The sequence below is a fragment of the Nothoprocta perdicaria genome, unplaced genomic scaffold (genome assembly GCF_003342845.1).
Source record: "Nothoprocta perdicaria isolate Ctin4 unplaced genomic scaffold, notPer1 scaffold_182, whole genome shotgun sequence".
In the NCBI taxonomy this organism is placed as follows: Eukaryota; Metazoa; Chordata; class Aves; order Tinamiformes; family Tinamidae; genus Nothoprocta; species Nothoprocta perdicaria.
The window spans coordinates 1,319,094-1,340,154 of NW_020455005.1; positions in this window are offsets into that span (position 1 = coordinate 1,319,094).

The following is a 21,061-nucleotide window of genomic DNA, read 5'->3' on the forward strand; positions in this document are numbered from 1 at the left end:
TTCTGTAGACTTAGGTCACACTGATGCTTATGGAATATGACAATAGGGGCACAGAGGTTCTGGTACAGGATATCAAGACTGCCAAGAACCTGAGCCTTGCTCAGGACTGCTTCACTGTAATACTGCTTTTGCTGGCTGAGCCAAGTATCTGGGGAACATGGGATGTAAACTGCAATGCTGCTGACTAGCTAATGATAATGTAATATACTCCTTTTAAACAGTCCTTGCAAGAAGTCTGTTCCTTCCTCCCCCTGCACCGTTGCCTCCTTCCTGAGTGTCCCCTTGGCTGCTTTCACTGTCCCTCACCTGTGGGGTTTACTCAAAAGATCCATCCAGCCATGTACTTTCATCTCATATAGAAGACTTGCAAGGCCACATGCTCTTCCTTGGTGGCAGCTGGTAAGAGCTCCCAAGTATTCTCCCTGTTCCCAAGCCCACAAGCCGAGTGCATCCCAACTTTTCTTTCAGTGACAGCTGAAAGTGGGACCAGGTTCTTTTTGAATATCTTACCTGAAGTGAAACACATTTGAAAAAAGGATTCAGGATGATACAGTCCAATATATGACATCTTGGGAACAACAGCATAGTCTGAAGGCAAGTCTGGTGTAAAACTGTGAAAAGAGAAAAAAAGAGAAAAGAAGGGAAGGGAAAGGAAGGGAAGGAAAGGGGAAAGGAAAAGGAAATGTAAAGAAAAAAAGAAAAAAAAAGACAAAGACAAAGACAAAGACAAAGACAAAGACAAAGACAAAGACAAARASAAAAAGAAAAAGAAAAAGAAAAAGAAAAAGAAAAAGAAAAAGAAAAAGAAAAAGAAAAAGAAAAAGAAAAAGAAAAAGAAAAAGAAAAAGAAGAAAATAAATGTAAAATTCCCACAAGAAAAATGATGAACTGGCCAGGAAACTCAGAAAGTGCTAGCCATATGGAGAGAATGGTGAAACTTGCCTGGGACTTTGATATCACCATGATAGCTACCAAGGCAATAATAAAGTCACTAGGATCATGGTTCTTTGGTATTAATTTCCTATGCAGAGGAATACTGCATTAAATGTGTACTCACTATGTTGCTTTTAGTGCGCATCCTGTAGCATTTCCTTTAAACTGCTGAAAAAAATGAATCAGCATAATAAGCTGGTAGGGATGGTTTCACCACATTTCATGTAATTTCAATGTAATTAAATGAAAAAAACTTGCTGTTGATGATCTCTCTGCACATCTTTTCCACCCTACTTCAGAAACATGTGGAAAAAGTAACACATTTCTAAAAAAAAAAAATCAGGTTTAGGGAAGTTACTTTTATAAATAATCTCTTGCTGGGAAAAACAAATCTCCTTGACTGTCCAGCTGAATCAAAACCAGGTTTGATCGCACAGTAGTAGTTGGCCTATGTCTATATGTGAGAGATGCTCACACGTTCCATAGCGCCCTTGCAGCCAGAGTTTCCTACTGGCTGCTTCCCCCCTAGGTGACCCTTTGGCTGCAGCAAACTCGTCCTGCTGAGCAAGCACAGGAGCTTAGGTGGAAATCAAGCCATCTGAATCTAGCCTCGAGGCTCGTCATAAGAGGCCATGTTACTTTGATCTCCAAGTCCAAAAAAGTTAATTGTGAGCAGCTTCACTGAAACAGGCAACATATTTCACCAGTGAAAGATACCCTGGGATAGGTTCTGAACTCTGGCCTAAACCTCCTGACCGCAGAAAGGTTGCTTGGCTCTAACCGAGAGCAGATTTGCTGTTCTGCTTGGAAAAAGTCAACAGCAGAAGCAATAAACAAATAGAGCTATTATCTTTAAAATAAAGGAAGGATTTCCAGTTGGCTGATTTTCTCTTATAAAACTATTTATATGGTGCACATTTTTGTATGCGGATAAGAATATTAACACACAAATAAATCAGTCCTCAGAAGGAAGATGGAAAAAGCTTTGCTGACCATGTCCTCAGTAACTGTTTCTTCTGCCTTAAATGGAAAAGAGGGCAAAGAATGAGATGAGATGAAAAGTGGTGGGGAAGGTGAACACTAAAGAAATTAAGAAATTAAAACATATATATTTCAACACTTTCTTAGCTCTTACAACTCTTCCTCTAGGAACATGAGATCCATTTGTCACAATCTTCTTTAGAGCATGCTGACGCCTAAGACTCTGGATCCTATTTCCAGCTATGTGAGGGTTCAGAACTGGTTCTAGACTAGCCTGAGGCAGTAAAACTGTCATGGCTTGTGATTTTGCTTTGCCTTTTCCAGAGCCTTCTGAATATGTACTGGCACGTGCTGCTGTTACTGTTGGAGGGTCTAGGGCCAAAGACGCTAACTACTAGCAGGAAGGAAAAGCCCATCTCATCCTTGGTGTCATTCCTCTGTCAGTTATGAATCAATTGGAAATGAGTGTAAGGTAACTCTGCTTTCAATTTTCAAACCAAATTCATGGTTCACTGTTCAAGTGTTCACCCACACAGTAACAAAAAGTTTCTCTTTGCATTTAAAAAGAGCTCCCCATGTTTCACTTCATGCCCATTGCCTCTTGTCTATCCACTGGATACCACTGGGTAAAGTCTGATTCCATCTTCTTTCTTTTTCCTCCCTCCTATCAGGTATCTATACTCATTGATCAGATGCCCTTGAGCCTTCTCTTACCCAGGGTAAACAGGCCCAGCTCTCTCGTCCTTTCACTGCATGGCAGTGAAATCAATCATCTTTTGGCCCTGTCTTTTTTGTACTGGTTAGCCCAGATCTGGACCCAGAATTCCAGATGTATCCTTACTTTCAGACGCTTAACAGCTGGACACATTTTCACAAATACATAAATAAATACAAACACAGGACAGAGCAGTCTTAAAAGTAAGCAAGAAATTGTCAGTAGAAGGTATTGTCAGTGGGTGAGCTAAATGTAAGACAAGAAACCCTTCAGACAAATATTTCCAAGTGATCACATAAACCACATGCTGGTTTACTCTCCTGATTATGCATGTAGAGAAGCCACGATGCAAGTACACAAAGATGTGAGTGGCAGGAGGGCACAGACTGAAACACAGGGAACTCCTTTTAAGCTCAGACTCCAGACTCAACTACTCAACCCACAATCCCTTTGAATGAATTTGCCAAATCCACTATTTGCCTGGGGTTTGTTTGTTTGCAAATGCAAAACTAAGCCATCGCCATAGTCTCTTCCCAGGCTCCATGAACCGGGTACATGAGCTTTCACTGCTATCACCCAGACATTTGTGTGACTGAATTTTATTGCCTGTAACATTCACTGAATGCTTTGTGAGTCTTACTTTGCTTTGACAAGAGACTGTATGTCAGATATTTCCCTCTTCCTACATATTCTGTGGAGCCTTACTGGAAACTTTTCCCTCTTCAACTTTATAGGAGAAGGAGTTTTTACAATCCTCTGTCTGCACATTGTGCCAAACATGCCTGATGAGCTCCATCACTCCAAATAAATGCCAAATGTGATAATGAACTGCATCACCCTTTAAAGACTGCACACTCAGGAGATTCTGCATCAACAAGCCCCTCTGAGCAATCACCAGAGACTAACGATAAAAGTTTCATGAGTGCAGACATCACGTACTAATGTTGACACTTACTAGTGACTAAAGCATAAATGACATGCAACGCAGTTGCCTTGGTATCCTGTATTCTGACCAGATTTAGCTCATCTTCCTGCATAATTTCCTTTGTCTTGTTTGTAGTTCTTTTTTTTTCCCCTTAATTGCTGCTCTAGCCTGCCTTTATAAATTGCATTCCTGCATGTTTACTTGTCAGGGGCACACACTCACCATGTGACAGGACGTGTGTGCTCAGAACTGACAACGTGTGTGGATCAAAGCCAGCAAGGCAAAGAAAAAGCTTCATAAACAATGCTGTAAATAACATCTGGGCCGTCCAAATATGGAAGAACCTGGTAGTTTTCCCTCTTTGTTGTTGTTTTGGTTTTTTTGTGGACATCTCCCTATAGACACAAACAAGTCTGAAGTCAGTAATTATGGTACAGATTATTTTAAGGTAATTCTCATCACCAAATGTGTATAACAACATGCTGCAGACGGAAAAACCAGACAAGGTGAAGTGAAACTTCAGGAAATGAGTGAATCAGTGTTGGAGAACAAAGCCAGAAAAAAAGAAAACAAGCCAATTAAGAAACACATGGAAAATGATTAAAAGAAACTTAGTTTAAACGTCTGGAGTCTCATCCTCCTAAATAAGTCACTGAAACACAATTTTTTCAACAGATTTGAATATCAGAATTTGGAAAACAAACAAAGAAGAAATACATGGGCAAACCCACAAGTGAGTGGAGTTCACACAGACTCAGTCTTCACCTGAAACCATTCCTCCATTTGTTTGGTTTTGTTTTCTGAGCCAAAGATGGATTGGATGCTACTTTGCTTGGATTATTTGCTAGAGGTGCCGAATTGTTGCTGTTGCTTTGGCAAGTTGGATAAAGAGAGGGATGAACAATTCACATGTTCATCATCCAAGATTTTCAGACAAGATTTTTTGTCTGAAATCAGTGAAGAGATATATGATGTGTAAATTAATCTCTTACAGTGGGCATGAGGCATAGGGTCCCTACTCTCTCAATACTATTGTAACATGGAAATAGTTGTTCTTTCCTTAATTTCATTTAGATTGGTAGCTTTCTGCATGGTTGACTTCCTCTTTTCTTGCAGGGCCCAAGACTTCAGAGCTAGTCTCTGTACAGATCTTCAATATTCTGTCTTTAGAGAGATAAATGGAAGCCTTGTGAACTCTGTAATCTATAATTTAGGGTGGTGAGAAAAGCTAGAGGCTTTTCCCACAGCTTTCTTCTGTCTTCATGATCTTGTGAAAATGGGAAACATCATTCTGCCTGTTTATTTATGCATGGATATAAGATCTCATGCATATCCAGAACATTCTACTCTTTCAGAATCCGTTCAAACATACTGTTAAATCTCTCCAGTAACTTAAACAAGAGTTATTCTAGATTCAGGTAAACCTGACAAAGTTTCACGGTATTAAAAAGAATGCAAGTCACTTTTGATTTCAGTATATTGCATAGATGTAAACTCCAACTGACATGCATTTTTTCCTACAGCAGGCAGTATTTTTTATAGCAATATCTCTTCACTGCAGGCTTGCAGTAAGCTGTGTGCATGAGTCCCATTTAAGCTGCCGAAAGCTCAGTACAGCTCTAGAAATTGGGTGTTTATCTTAGGTATAGAGTTGGGGGGTCTAGGAAGTGCATAGAAGTTTATATAAAGATGGAAAATACAAAACCGAAAATGTGTATGAAAACCCCCAAATCAAGAGAAGGATAGAGCTGCTCTGAGAGTTTTGAGAGTACTTCTTTGTATGGTTGCTTCCTGCTTCATAGCAAGGAACTGAGAGGCTGGTAGCTTCAGGCAGCCTGTAGCACAGGTGATCTACAGAAAAGAAGCCTGTATCATTCAAAGTGATAAAGTGAAGGTTAAACTTAGCTATTTTCTTTTATAACTTGATCTAAATTTCTGCGAACTCCAATAGAAGCGGATTTAAAGCTCGTTCTTGTTGCCTCTGCTCATCTCCAATGAACCCAGTAAATGAGTCCAGCAAAGATGGTAAAGTGCTGTGATTCTGTGACTGACTTTTTGATGTTTTGTGTTAGTAATTTTTATCTTTCAATGTATGTGGTTATCAACAGTCGTCCAGTCATTAAAAACAGCTTGTCTCTTATTCTGCAAACTGTCAATATTTTTGCAGAATATCAATACATATACGAGAATGGATCTTAAATGCTTGGTCATGGCTGGATTTCTTGAGGTGTGTTTCTAATATTATCAAGATAAAAATATATGTAACATATTGAGGTTAGTAAAGTAGCACACATGTGCTATCCCCCTAAAACTGCAAGGAAGAATTATTTCAAAATTTTATTTTTACTACAGTACAGATGCTGACCCTTGTAAAGTAAGGTTATATTAAAACGTGGCAAAAAGGAGTAAGTGGGACATTTAGGAGAGCAGTCTACATAAGGCCAGCACATGAGGAAAGAACCATTTCCATTCAGAGACTAGATTCACTTTTTTTTTACTCAGTTTAGGTTATTTATGCTATGGTGTATTTAGAGGACCTGTCACCGACAGATGAATTTTTGAGAAGTGCTGGAGTAAGGTGGCTAGTTTTGGGGTAGGATAAGCCATCAGACCTACAAATAGCTCATCCTGAAACTTCCTTCATGTTGGTGGACCAGTTTTAATATTTACATCCTTCCTCCAGCTTCTTACTGACTGTAGCAAGGGGCTATAATTCACAAAACAGCAACAGCATTTGAAACTGTCAGTGATCAAACTCACTTTGAACATCAACATACTGGTAATTATGGCATGACATAACAACAAGTGCTATAATTGGGGTAAATTCTTCATTTTTTAACTGAGAAACAGAAAAGTTCAGGTGACAGTAGAGAAACACTGATGAGTGAAAGTGGTAAAATCTTTCATTGCTTTTTTTTTCTTTTTGATTTGTTAATTTAGGTGTGATATTAGCACATTTTAAACCATGCATCATTTTTGTGTCTTTTTTTCTTTCATTCCTCAGCCCAAGTGACACAGTTCTGGAAATGATGATGATGAATTCTATTAGAGCAGTGAGATTCACAAATTTGGTAAGATTTGAACATCAACTATAATAACAAGCTCTGTACAAATTCTGCAGAAAGCTAATACAAGTGCTTTGCATTTCTGTAACTCCATTAATCCAAAAATCTTGGAATGTCTAATGCCTTTAATCAGTTACATTCCTCCAAACTCGCAGAATTACATCACACATGCCTAAAAATTAACCATCTTTTGAAAGAAACAGGACCATATACAATAACAGAGAGAGGAAGTGTACAGGAGTATTTTGTCTAGAGTAAAATAGAGTCACTGTATTTCTCTGATGGGGTTACCTGCAGCTGGTGGAGACAAAACAGTATATGGAAGCATTTGGGGTAACTTCCTGAATATTACGTCTGCAATATCTCTTATTTGGAGGGTCTGCTTCCCTATATAAGAAAAGTAATGGCTTTTATTAAAGTATAAAATGTGAAGGAAAACTAGAAAAAGGAATTGGAGGAAAAAAAACTTTAAAATTATGTTCCTGGTAATCTGGCTGCATGTTTCAGTTTCTGTTTTGGAGAAGGCAGTTATTCCCCTGAAATATTAATTTCCTTGAATCTGTTGATTTAGCTTATGAGCCTGACCAGTAGACAAAGGTGCCATCAATCATTGTCTGTGTTGAGGAGACTGAAATGTCTACAGAATTTTTGAGATTTGTTGCTAGTTACCCTTCTGAAGGTGATATCACCCCTCTGAAGATTTACTGATCTGCCTACGCTAGAAGTAAAGTTCATTGGCATTAAGTAGCTTAAACCCTTCTTCTTTTTTCTAGCAGCATGAATAGATAGCTTTAGTTTTCTTCCAGAGACAGGGTATTTCACGCAGCTGTTATTAACTTTCTTATATAGCATGTGCAGAAGACCTCCACATGGACCAGTGCGGAGGAGATAAAGCTTCTAAATTAGTCATCTTGCTGATAACCTCCAAATAAGTTTTCCACACATTTTACCCCATGACTCAGCAGGTAAAAAAGCAGGCAGCTTGGAGGAGAAATATGTAGTCTGAGTCTCAGGTACAAAGGAGAAGGATTTTGTGCGCAGAAGGATATACTCCACCAGCATTATGATTACAAAACCCAAGTGTGCTCTGCACTTTTTACAGCTGGGGCTTCCTGGCCTGGGGCCGTGGCCCAGCTGCAGCTGCCTGACCCGAGCCTGGTGACAGTCACCCCAGGCTCTTTCCCCAGGGGCAGGATTTGGGCAGTGGGTGCTCTGTGGGCCTGCACGGAGACTACATCCTGCTCGGGGGCTTGTGTAGGACAAGGTCACACTTAGCTCGTGGCATTTCACTGCTGAAGTGTATGGCCCTGGTTCACCAGGATTTGTGTTGGCTCTCCAAGAGCTTCTGGAGAGAGTCAAGGTGTTACCTGCTATCCGTAAGCCCATCTGTAATGGCTTGGGATGCAGCTACCTGCAAACTATGTGTGTGTTGGATCTGAGCATTACCAATTCTCTGAGGTCTTAAATGATCACCATGAGCTAGTGTTTATTTGGCATTTCGTTTGAATGCATTAGTAACAGCATAGCATTCCCTGGGGACTGAAAGTAAAAAGGCAGTTGCAGAAACTGTCACAATTTTTTGTGAATGCCTGAACAAGGATATATATTAAAACAAGAAGAGTGTTTTTCCTAAAATGCATGTGTGCACATACTCTCTTTCTCTCCTTGCTGTGGCGTTTCTGCTGTAGAAATCCCCATCCTGCCTGGTTTCCTGTTGCATGCCTAAAGAAAAGGAATATATATCCTCATAAAAATAATCTCAAGCCATTGGTTCAGAAGAAAGAAAGGCACCATCTGAGTTAGCCAGAATACTTCCTTCTGCATCAAAAGGCCTGATTAAGACAGACACGTCCAACTTGTGATCCAGCGTAATCAAAGCAGATGGAGTTCTGACTTTAGGATGTTAAAAATAAGCCAGTGATAACCGGATAGCTGTGTATTTTAAAACAACTATTTCCTTGGATACAGAGAGAGACAGTGTATGTGCTTGTAACATCTGCACTTTTTCTTATTCATGAGTGCATGAAAACAGGAAAATAGCATGAAAGACTGAAGGGGAATTTTTGTTATGTCCCAATTTTGCCCATGAACTTCCACTGGAAAGAAATGGACAGTTTTAATTGTGTTTTTTAAGCATGTAATATACAATTCATTATTGTGTCATGCATCCTATGATTGTGAGATAGTCTTTATTACTCATTGTTATATCTATTCTGCATACATCTGTTTTTATATAGTTCCTAGCACTGGAAAAACATAGCACATGCTTTGTGGCATCTCTTTACTGTTCAGTTTCCTTTGCTTGTTTTTAGATGGTACTCAGTATTCGCTTGGAATGTGATGTTTTGAGGCAAAATTTAATTTACAAGTGATGACATTAAAGATGAACACAAAACAAATCAGGTCAACAATATAATTTTAAAGTCAATCGAGAAACTCATAGTAATTAATAGGTACTTCATTTTAATCTCCTGCAACAGATGTGTGTGCTTCTCTTGGCAGTTAACTGCTTTCAGGCACTAATCTGACACCATATGGGTGTCAGATTTCTGATCTGAACAACTGCTTAATTAATTGATGTCTTTATCTTTGAATGGGTTTGGCTCAGATCAAAAACCTAAACATGATATAGAATTATAAATAAGAGAGCTTCCCTCAGAGGCTAATGCAGCATAACACCAAAAAAATGGGATATGTTGTATTTATGATTGATTCACTTTAATATCATCTTGCCCAAAGTGTGAGAAAGAGAGAGGAGCCAGAAACCTAATACAGTGTTGGAAAGTTCATGTGCAAAGTATCTCTAACCCCTAAAATCATAAATTAGGCTCCTTAATAAAAAAAAGAACAGGACAAAAGCAAAACCCAGAGATAGTCTTAAAAGTGATATGCTTTAGAAAGAGATGAATAGTCCCCCTTCAGATTTTTTTTTTATTAGTCAATTCCAGCAATTGTAGCTTAAGAAGAAAGTTTGCCATTTGATGAAATGCAGAGTGAAAACACATGATTTAACATTATTGTGCATAGATTTCCAAGACTAACTGGCAAAGTCCACAACAGTTCTGGTCACCCTATCTCTAAGAGATTATAGTAGTGGTACAACAGATGCAGGCAAAATCCTGGTAAGGATGACAAGAGATATGGAAGAAGCAAAGCAATTAAAATACTTCAGTTTCTGAAAGAGAGGACTAAGTAACAATTCTACTCTATTGGATGATATAGGGAAGATGATATTCACTATTCCTTGCCATGCAGGATGGAACATTAAATGAAATTATCAGGCACTGTGTTTAAAAACAAAATGAACTAAGCAATTTTTTTCACCCAAAGCATAATGAACTCATTGCCACAGGATGTTGCGGAAGCCAAGAGATATAAATGGATTCAAAATAGGAATAGAGAATTTTACAAAGAATAGGTCTATTGATGAACATCAAAAACAATAGCCCAGATGCAACCTCTGGCTCAAAAATTCTCCAAACCCCTGATTGCTGGCAGTTGCATGGCCTTGCCAAAGAAGGGTCCTTTGAATTTGCCTTGCTTCTTATATGCCAACCTAAAGCCAACCTAAAGTTTGCTAATGTCAAGGAGAGGTCACTGAGCTAGATGGACTTGATTGGCCCCTCCATGATCATTCAATTAAAAAAAATAAGTGGAATTTTGAAAAATTTCCCCATCTCACCTCTGTCAGGGTATGTGTTCTGATTTTAATGTGATCACAAAAGGACAGGGAGAAACCTAAGGGTGTGGCGGAAGGAGTGCTGCTGTGAAAAAAATAGTCAATTTACTTAAACTCTGCACGTCTCTACAATAAAAAAAGTATGAATCCTATCAAGAGAAACAGAAAAAACATGCCTTGGATCCTGTGCAGGAATTGTTGCTAATGCTCTTGAAAATGTTGCATTTCAAATAGAATTCATCATTAAAGGAAATATGTCTTGTAGCTGTATCAGAAAGGGAACTCCCTGTCTTTGTGAGGAACCTTGAGATTTCTTCTTAGTCAGGCATGTTTCCTACATTGCGCTCTGAGGATAGTAAAACTTAATTTGTGCTTTCAAGTATGGATTTAGTTCCAACTTGAAGGGGTTTTCTGGATTCAGAATTGCAGTTTTTGGCTGATCTCTATGGGAAATTTGAAGCCAGTACACAGATTTGCTTTCCCTTTTACCCTGCCCAGGAATGTTCAGCTCTTTTTGACCATTTCCCTCTGCCCCATTAACCCACAGTCTTAATTACAGGCCTGGTTATCTAAAGGCAACAACTCTTTCATGCAGAGGACAGAGATCATCAGAATCAGCTTATACTGTGTCTTTCATACCATGTTTTCCCACCTGATGGAATTCATGAGTTTCCAGAGATGTTCTGCTGCTGAGGAAAAAGGAGTGCCTGAGGCAGATAAGCCCATGGCACTGCTAATGAGTGACTTGTGTAAGCTAATGATATTCTCAGTGTGCTCTGAAGCTCAGAGTGAAAGGGCTACAATAGAATGGCACAGGGATCATTACTTGTGCGCTAGGGTAGAGAGAGAAAAACAGTTGCTTTGGGCCTCATCTGCAGTCTTCACTTTTTTGGACACACAATGTGGGGACACAGAAAATAACTTTAGAAAATCTTGCTTTAGCAAATCATGGCTCAACCTAAGTTATGCTCAATTAGTCCAGCGATCAGCACTACGTAAGGAGTGGCAAGAAAAATGAAAACAAAACTATATTTGGGGTTGTAAGAAAAGGGAAAATTAATGTCCATGTTAAATGTCAATTGCCATCAAGTACTGAGTTATTCCAAATGATGCATGACTAACATTCGGTGAAGTCTGTACTCTTCAGGTTTGTGGTTTCAGCTGTATTAGCTATCAGTAATGCAAAAAAAAAAAAAAAAAAAAAGAAAAAGAAAAAAAGGAGAAGCATTTGCTTAAAGTAAGATTCTCTTACAGACATTTGTCAGTGAGAACTGGAGAACTGAATTCTGACTTACGCAAGCCATGAATCACAATTATTTGAAAGCAGCAGAAATGCACTTGTCTCATGTATCCTTTCTCCTGGAAGAGTACTTTCTTGATAGTTCTCATCAAGTTAAATGGCAGTAACTGGTCAGACACAGGCGACTGGCTGTTGTCATGCAAGCTGTGACTGGAAATCTAAAAATGAACCACCAAAACCTAATAGTGAAACTGCAGTCTCAGGCAACTGATGAAGCAGAAACGGTGGGTGCAAGTTTCTAGCGAAGGCTGCCTGCTGACATGAGTGTGTTTCCTGCTCACCTTACTCACATGAGCAGCCCTACTGAAATCAGCTAAATCAGTCGTGTAAGCGGAAGAGCTTTCGACCTCTTCTTTTTCTGCAGATTTCCTAAAGTGAAAGAAGGCGGCTTGTGTGATCATGTACAAAACTATCCCCTGCTGTCCCTCAGAGCAGCTTGCTCCTCTTAAGTTCATCCCTTCCATTTCATGAAACTTTACCCCATCTCTCTCTCTCTCTCTCTCATCCCCCTGTTATACGGATTCTGATCCATATAACCTCATATCAAATAATGTGCTAAAAATGTTTGCTTTATACAATATAAGCAATTAAATTTAATACGAGTACTTAAAAAGACCAGAATTCAGCATGTCCAAGCAGACATGTATTCCAATGACAACACATGAAACTAGTCCATAGCACCAGCAAATATAGATGACTGATCACCTTGGGCCTTTGCTTAGACTTGTTCCAGATATCCATCCATGCAAATTCTGCATAATATCTCAGTGTAGGATCTTAAAAAAGGTGTTGCAGAAATTGCAAAATTGATGTTCTGCTTCATGCAAACTCTTCTAATCATTTTCCCACAACCTTACATTGCAACTCGTGTTTCCTGAGTCTCACAATCATTCATGTCTGTCATTCCTTCCCTCTTTTATCTCCATCTTTCTCTCCTTTGCTTCCTTTTCCTTTTCAAGTAACTTTTCATCTGCCCCATCACCCTCTTCTGTTCTCACCGACGCATATTCATCAGCTGGCGTAAATCAGCAGCGTGTCAGTGAAGCAAGGTCAGCTAAAAATCTGGCTGACAACATTCGTTTGAAATGCAGAGATTCAGTCTTGCACCCCGGCCTCTCCTTGCTTTGAACACTTTGCTTGTGTACTGCGTCTCCCTGCCCAGCCAGCTCCTCCTGGCTGCCTTGTGCAGTTAAAGCCTAAGGCTCTCACGGGGCTCTTCGTGCCTGCTTGCAATAGCCAAGGTGCTGGGGCAAAAAGGAGCTGACATCCTGATGGCAATAGCTCTGCTTTGCTATAACTGTTGCTAGGAGTAAAAACAACACAGGGTACCAACCTGCAAGGGCAGAGTGGCTAGATCGGGGGACTTAAAGCCTCCCAGTTACTCAGCGAGATGCGCTAACTATCTCTGCTAGTCTTCCAATAACTTCATGAAGTCCCTTTTACACATGCGCATCAAAGGCTGATTGCAGGCTGCCTTTCTTGTCCTGTTAAGAAAACAGTGGCTTAGGTCCAAGCTACAGTGTTTTTCTTTCTGTGGGATGATCAAAGGGCTATAAACAAAGGCACCCAGAAAGTCTCCAAAACAAGTTTCTGCAGTCGTTGCGCGGAGGTTGCAGACAATGGCTCAAGTACAGTAAAGTCAGTGAAAGTGAAAAATAACTAGGAGGGAAACAACATTTTGAGCCACTTGGAGGGCCCAGTCAGTTGATGAAAAGGTGATTTAGTCGTGCAACTGATTCTCTCCTATTTCTGATTAACTGACGGGCTTCATCAACAGAGTAAGCTGGTTTCGTTTTGATTTTTCGTCTCTTTTAGTTCATGACACCATCGATCTAGTACGTGGCGCCGGAGACATCACACTCTCTCCCCTCAGAATATTTGTAAAAAAGAGCGGTGGATCCAAGTGTGCTGGAAAAGCCTGAGGCATTGTTTTGCTGTCATGCAAACCTGGCTACATTATCATTATTATCATAGTCTGACATCTTTCACTGCCTTTTCTGTTTTCCAAGACAAAAGAGCCAGCTGAGACTGGAACAAAGGAGAATACAGGGAAAAGGAGAGAATATGTCAAGCAAGAATACTTTGGAAAGGGCCAAAAGTGGAAAAGGAAGTCTAATTCTAGCTTCATCCAGGGGAAAAAAAGTTTTTTGAGAAATGTAAACAAATCAGGAAATCCTGGCACTTACTCCAGTTCCGATTTGGCGAAACACACCAGCCCTTTCCCTGTGTGTGAGCTGCTGTTTGTGAATGAAATCCAGATTAGGTTATTCATTGAGCCCTGCCAGTCCCACAGTTTCCAGGTTTCCTTTTGCCTATGGCATAGCTTAAACCTTAAAATAATAATAATAAAAAAACATATGCATGTTATTAACTCTCCATATTCAAATGGAAATACAATGCTATCATAAATCTCCCTTTTTTTTTCTAATGTAAATTCCTTTCTCTAGCATGAAGCTGCAGGAAAGCCATTGTATCTGTGCAATCTAAACTTGAAAGGGAATTTTTGTTAAACTAGTTATGATAGGGGAAACATGTTTTTCACTGAGTTGAAAGATTAAAGTTGGTCATAAAAAGGGGTGGAGGGGCTGGGGAAGGATTATTGGTTGCTCAACTAATGATTAGATACAGGACTTCAAGGACAAATTAAGGAGCACAAAAAGAAAGATTTCTGAAGATAAGTGAAACCAGTTCCAATAATATCAAATAAAAGATGCCTTGTTTATCATGAATTCTAATCTCCCCTAGTCCCATTCTACCCCTATTAGTCTAATTAGACAATGAGAGTGTAAACTCCAAAAGAGACAACCAATCTTTTGTAGACCTTGAAGTCTACCCAGTGTATCTGTCTTCCAGGTTGCCATTCTTTTGCCTGTCTCCCAGTCTGGGTGATTTTCCTCTCTCTTGTTTAACAGGATTCCAGAGTAAATAGCTTCTTTGTAACCTTTTCCTAATCTTATTTTTAAATCCCTGGAGAAATATGAGACTATTTGCCAAAATTCTCTTTTTTTTTTTTTCTTTTTTTCCCTGATTCAAAATATAGTTTCTGGCTCATTAACACTGTCTGTTTAACAGGAGGGAAGAAGGAGACTGAATACTGCTAGTTTTAGCTCAGATATGGTTTATCTATGCAGACATACACACAAAGCTTGATACTAAACTGAAGAATGTGTCAGAAAAAGCACAAAGTTCCAAGTTCCTGGGATAGATAGGTGCGTTTGAAAAATATCAACCGACAGTGATGACGAGCTCTCATTAAAAAGCCTGTTTGCACAGGGAATTGAAAGAACCAAGAAAAATATCCCAATTTACTCTGATTAATTGGGGCCTTACTGGTGGCTTTGTCTAATGACTAAGGAACTGAGGAGCAGTTTCAGCTCTGCTGGAGTGGGCACACATCTAGTAATGCAAGTGAGTTGTTGCCTCTGTGTCTTACACAGAGACTGTTAGTCCAATATTTGTGAAATTAAATTTTTAGAAGACATGCTTTAACTGATGGAGAGTGGTTCTTGTTCCCAGTAGGAGCCTTGTCTGCATATTTGCTTGTGTGTGTGTGTGTGTGTGTGTGTGTGTGTTTGAGAGCGTGTGTGCTGTATGGGAGAGGGGGAAAGAAAAGCCAGAGAAGGCAATATTTGCACAATTACCTTTACTGCTTTGAAAAGGTTGTATCAGTTACCTAGAGATAACTAGTGGTTGTGAGCCATCTCGAGGTAAAATCACAGTGAAAACAAGGTGTTTTCATTTTACTGTGATTATTACCATATCACCATGAGTATGTTTCTTCTGTAGAAGTCAGATCTTTGCATGAATACTTTGTGGTATAACTGAAGTGACTCTATTTTGTTTTGTTTTGTTGTGTGTGGGTTTTTTTATTCAACTAAGTAGTAAGTCTGAGGAGACAGAGTTCTAGTTTTTAAAGCTGACATGGCCTAAACCATAGTTTCCAAAAGCTTTTAAATTTTTCTTTTTCAGGCATTTTTTTCCCAAATAGTTTTTTTTTTCTCAAAGCAAATAATTCCTGAGTAGCATTATCAGAAACTGGAAAATGTTGCTACATCTACAGTTTCTTAAAAAAAAAAAGGTTACTATCAGCATTTTTACATTCTGCATTAGCTTAAAAACTGCCATTTTTCTTCTTTTAAAGCGTGATGGCAGTCCCCAGCACAGCATGGGCAAGGGCTGTGCCTTCCTTCATGGCTAGACATAGTTATCCAGCCTATGAAGAGGTCAGTCCTTTCTGCACAATTTTCTGGTCATCTAGACTCGCAGCACACACAACTGAATGACTGAAACAAGACTGAAAGCCTGCTTTTCTTGCCTATGAGGATGCTTTTGGGGAATAGGAGGGAGGAAGGGGGTGCAGGAACTTGGGCAGAGGTCACAGAGGGCCCTGGCTCATTGCACTGATAAACTGGAGCCTGGTGGTTGCCAACTCAGCTTTTGCTTGTAAACACTGCAGCCAAGCAGCTGGTGGGGACTATCTGATAGAGGAAGGAGAGCACTTTTAAGAACAGCATTTTGGGACCTTTGCTGTAGGATAACTCCCTCCTTTCAGAATGGGTAGTTTTCTGACTTCTTCTGCCTTGTTGGAGGGCCTTCTACTGCCTGCAGAGGCAGTAGAGGTGAGTGAGCTATCCTGAACACAGTTCTGCAACTGCATTTTCTGTCCAAAAGAGAAGTTTGTAGAACCTGTAAAAATAGAAATAGAAATAAATTGTACATTAATCCGAGAGGTTTTGTTTTAACTTTATTGTTGTCAGGGCAATAAAAATCATCATCCTTTTATGCTGAGACATGGCTAATTATAAATAAAATAATCTGGAAAGAAACAAATTTACAAACCTGTCTCTGACTCCCTTCTGGTGCTCTGAAAAAAAAACCTACGATCCAGCACATGTGCATGAGCACTAACAGGAGTGCTCGCAAAAGCTGTAGATGGTACATCTCTCTTATCCTGTCAAGGGAAAACAGAAACAGCACTATTAATTTCAGTCTGTGTTCTGTAGCCTGCATAGTCTGTATTCTCCAGTGCAGAAAAGAAGGGAAACAGGTGCTCCATCTCCTCAGCATCTGGTTTGGATGACCACAATACTCCAAACACCTGCACTTTGCAGTCCCGCCAAGTCTTGCCTGCTATTGTATTAGGCTGGACCTGCTGCCTATAGCAATAAAAGACATTGTTTATCAGTTGTACCAGAGGAACATGGATTATAAGTAGGGGACATAACAAGCAAATCTGAAAAAAAAATCCAATATGAAAGAAAATCTGTTCTGTGGATTGAGTACATTTGACCATGAAAGGCAATTTTTTGAGAGAGGAGAAAATGGAGACCAGTCTTGTGACAGGCTTTCCTGTCTGAACAGAATTGGCATCATCGGTAAGCGAGTGATATTTTTTAGTATCAGGTATCAGGTTTTAGGACTTGAAGAGGAAATGTAGTTTCACATTTTAATACAGAATTGTTTTTACAGACTGGGACGAGTTTTATCTTTGTAGCTCTGAGTATAAACATGATGATTCATATCTTGCTAAGAATGGATTTAGGGCTATTTAGGATTAAGACTGAAACTTTGCCCAGACCTTAGATATTGCAATTTATTCTATTTTAGGTTTTCTTTTCAGGGCTGGCAAAGTCAAATCACCAAGTGTAAGGGAACTGATATATTAATAAAGCAAACACATGCTAGAAGATGGCTCAATGTATAGTATTACATGCTTATAATCAAGCACAGATTTTTGGACCTTTAAAAATGAGAAATCCTTCAATTGTAAAATGAAGGACAAAGGACCTAGATCCTATGCTGCAATCTGCAATAGTCATATTTTGTGCCTTTGAGACAGTTGCTTAATTTAACTGCACTTTAGTTTTCCTTACCTGTAAAGTGGGGTGGTAATAATTAGCTAGCCACTGTGTTTGCTCTTTGGTGGAGGTGCACAGAGCCTTTGAGCTCCTCAAATGAAAGGCATTCCAGAAGTGCTAGATACTGCCACAGTAATCAGAGATGCAGTGTCTCTAATTCATTACTATAAAAGCAAGAAAGACCTACTGAGCGTAGTAATGTCACCGAGCCGAGCTCTCCGTGAAGAAAGTGCCGTCTAAAGCCAACTGGAAAGGAGCTGAGGTTTTTCTGTTTGCAGTGAGCCCCAACTAGTGTTAGCAGAACAGAACTACAGCAGGCACAACTCGCACTGGGGCTTTCCGTCTGTGAAATAAACCTCCCTATCTGCAGGCAAAGTAATTTGTGCTGAGGAGAAAGCTGGCTTTGCCCTGTGGAGCTGAGGCTGTTCCTCTGCCCTTAAATATCTGTGACACTGGACTTCCATGCCAAGGCAGATGAGCATCTCGTGTCACAAAACAGCTCAGCTTTTTGAAAAAGTATTTCAGGATGGGGGGAAAGTTCATACCTTGTAGTGATGGACAGCAAGGACGAGCTCTCATTCAATTGGCATGAGGAGCAAATAACTGGCAGGAAATAGTTGTGTGGAGTGGTGGACATGACGATATAAACAGGTAAAGAAAATCTGTCAGTGCTTATGCAAAAAGTAGAGCCATTAAGCACTCAGCTCAAGAACATAAAGGGACACCTGCGAGACAGCATATGGAGCACTGGATTTCGTTAGATAACAGCTTTTTTTTTCTACTTTTTGTCTATAATGATCCATCTAACTTCCCAGTTTACTACACCTCACACATAAATGCCAGTGTTTAAAAGCCACGGCTACCCATTCAGGTGAATGATGGCATAGGACATAAAACTGAAACAGGCTAAAGCACACTCTATGGAAAAATAAGAATAGTTGGAAACTATCATTACACTTGTCAAAGAGTTAATGCACAGCATGCATATATACTCACCACTGCACTCCACAGAAGTGCTCAGAGAGGATAACTCCTGCTCAGAGAACTCTTCCTGCTGCTACATTAGTGAAATTGCACCAGAAAGAAAGTACTTCCAGTTGTCTGGGTTTTTCTTCTCTCCAAGCAGATGTGTCTTGTCAGATTTATTGTGTTTTTACAGTAACCACTATGACTAATTGCATATTTGGTTAAAGAATAGGGAATCTTATTTCCAGGGTAAGAAGCATGATGATTAGCCATTGCTGAATTTGGCCCCAACCCTGAATTAAGTTATGCCCTTGTTGGCCCTAATGCACAATGAAATCAAAAATTTAGGGCTAAGAAAATGCATATGTGTATATATATATATGTGTTGTGTGTATATATATATACACACATATATATGCATATATATATGCATATGTGTATATACTATATATATATTTGTGTGTGTGTGTGTGTGTGTGTGTGTGTGTGTATACATATATATATATATATATGTATATACAGGAGTTTGCAGAATGCTCCAGATAAAAAAATCTCTAATTGGAAACTGGTAAACCTGCAACAACATTTCCAAATTGCTTTAAAAAAAACAATTGCATTCAAAAAGTTTTTAAATCAACTCCTGATCCTCAGGAATTGAGCATACTGACTATTGCTAGAGCAGTAAGGAAAATCCAGTTCTTAGCAATGATCACTTGTTCCTGGTAATGATTAAATAGGTTCCACGAGATCATTTGAAAAGTGGTTTGTTTAAATAACATTTATTTGAAGGCCATTAAATCTCTGGAGTTCAAGGGTAGCAAGGGAGATAATGTCAAGGCAATGATATCACATCTCTGTTTTATGACCCCAGCTCTGCCATACATCATACTTTGTACATGACTTAGGTGCAGGGAAAAGCTATTCAATTAATCTATCCTAACCTGTGCTTTTTATTAATAGAGTTGATACTAAAAGGGAAGGTTGTGAGGATAAATAGGTTATCACATTTGCCATAGGTAGTCAGTCTCCTTGTTAAAAGCCAGAGACGCCATACCACTAGATCTTTCCTGCAACCTGCACTTTCTTGTCACAGTGCCATCAAGTCATACTCCCTTGATGCATCATCTCCTAAAAAACAATTTTGTATATTAACCTAAAATTAATCACCTGCAGTCTGGTGATATTTGGATGCTGTTTCAAGGCTCGCTTCAGAAGTGCTGTTACCAGAAGTAGTGCAAATTGTTCATCTGCTGAAAAGTAGAATGGCAGAACTCTGACTCTGTTGAAGTTGGTGGCAAAGCTCCAGTTGAATGAATTCAGGCCAGGATTTTTTTTCCCCATAATGTTCCTATAAAGCAAAAAAAAAAAAAAAAAAAAAAAAAAAAGTGAAGGTAGGACACAGCAGAGCTCTCCATGACCATAAATTTGCACCATATCCTGCCATTCATACACAGGCAAGAGTGCCTTTGAAATCACTGACTCAATGGGAGACTCGCCTGACTAAGAATTACAAGATTACATCCTTAAATTGTTGAAGTTTCATGTGCGTAACTGAACAGAATTTCCTTTGAAATGAAAACAAAGACCCTTGTAAGGTTAAAAAGTGAATCTGAATTTTGTATTTTTCAGAGTCTGTAGCTTTTGCCTTGGGTCTCATTTTCGGAAACACAGACTTGGATGTAGCCCAGAACTTTTTCAGCACCTCATCATTATTAACTCAGTGTTTCTGTGTGAATGTAAATTTTCCAGTTCTCACTGACTAGACAGGCAGACAAAACTAAATCAGTCAGGGCATGTCTGACACATCTATTACAGCAAAGGAAGAAGAGTGGAAGAGCTTTAAAATAACGCATGAAAACACCAATTAGTTAAAATGAATACATTCACCTTACTAGGCCAGTATCAAAGAATCAATTAAAACCGTGCCTATTAGGAAAACCATAGGAAGCAGTGTGAAAACGAGATATTTAAAAGCAATCAAATTTACTATAAAGCGGCATTTCAGTTTACTAGAAGTCATGGGAACTGAAACAGCTGCTGTCTATATGGATGATACTCATCTAAATAGATGGTTTGCTGTGGGTTTCCTTAACTTGCCAGGATTTTACTATATTTACTGTTTCTCTGTGATGATCATATCATTTCTGTCCAGGGCATCATCCAGAATAAACTTTAATCCACCAAAAAAAAAAAAAAAAAAAGATATTCACTACCAGCTACCTATTTCAGACAAACTGACTCAGACAAGCTTAACTCAGCATCTGTTTCTTTTTCACTTCCATGTCTTACTGAGATCTTGAGCTTGGTGGGCTGAGGCACGAAGAGGTCAAGTGACTTAGGCAGTTACACAATGAGTCAGTAGTTTAGGTGGAATTACAGCCTGAAAGTCTCCCAGTTCCCACTGGTTTGCTGTAAACACCAGACTTCATAGCCTGCCCTTAGGAAGCAGTGTACAGAACTGAGTGGGGAATGGGAAAGGCAGTTAGTAAAAATGTAATGTCCCATTAAGATGGCTCCTTTTCAATACTTACTTTCCTTTTTGTAACTCTCATCTTTTGAATTTCTACATATTTGAAGATGTCTTTATCCCAGAAGAAAGCAATTCAAAAGGATCCCCGTGTCCATAAGGAAAGGTTCTC